This window comes from Primulina huaijiensis, chromosome 5, assembly GCF_012295235.1.
Source record: "Primulina huaijiensis isolate GDHJ02 chromosome 5, ASM1229523v2, whole genome shotgun sequence".
In the NCBI taxonomy this organism is placed as follows: domain Eukaryota; kingdom Viridiplantae; phylum Streptophyta; class Magnoliopsida; order Lamiales; family Gesneriaceae; genus Primulina; species Primulina huaijiensis.
The window spans coordinates 3300461-3301052 of record NC_133310.1 but is presented as its reverse complement, the minus strand read 5'-3'; positions in this window follow the sequence as shown (position 1 = coordinate 3301052).

Genomic DNA, 592 nt, shown 5'->3' with positions numbered 1-592 from the left:
ATATATATTGAATCATTCGTTGAATTTTCTACGATGTAATTAATTTCCGTTCACGGATGACACTCTTAGTTTACGGTCGCCAAAGTTGATTTGTCCTATAATTAAATATAAAACGAGATTTAAATGTTTCTTTTTTCAAAATGTCCTATATATTAACTGGACGAGACAATTTTACCCCTCATACAAATGACCGGCATCTTGCGTACTGACTCGAGTTTGTGTGTGAGTTATGGAGAAATGAATTTTTTTTTTTTTATAAATCCTAAATTATGGAGTGGGGAGGGCTCGAACTTGAGCTACTTATAGGAGTCATGAGGAGAGTGGGTGAGACCACTTAGGCCAAAGCTCGGTCTCATGGGAAAATGAAATTAAACATAAGCATATCTGATTTCTATTTTAAACACATAGTAAACTGTCTGAGGGCAAAAAAATCATATTCAGATTTATATCTAATCTCTGTTTTTTATATTTGACATGCATGGTTTATTATTTTATGCTCCAGTATTAATTCATTAAGATATAATATAGTATGTATGGGCATGAAATAACACTTGCAAAATATATCTATATTATACCATATTATTAAACTTGA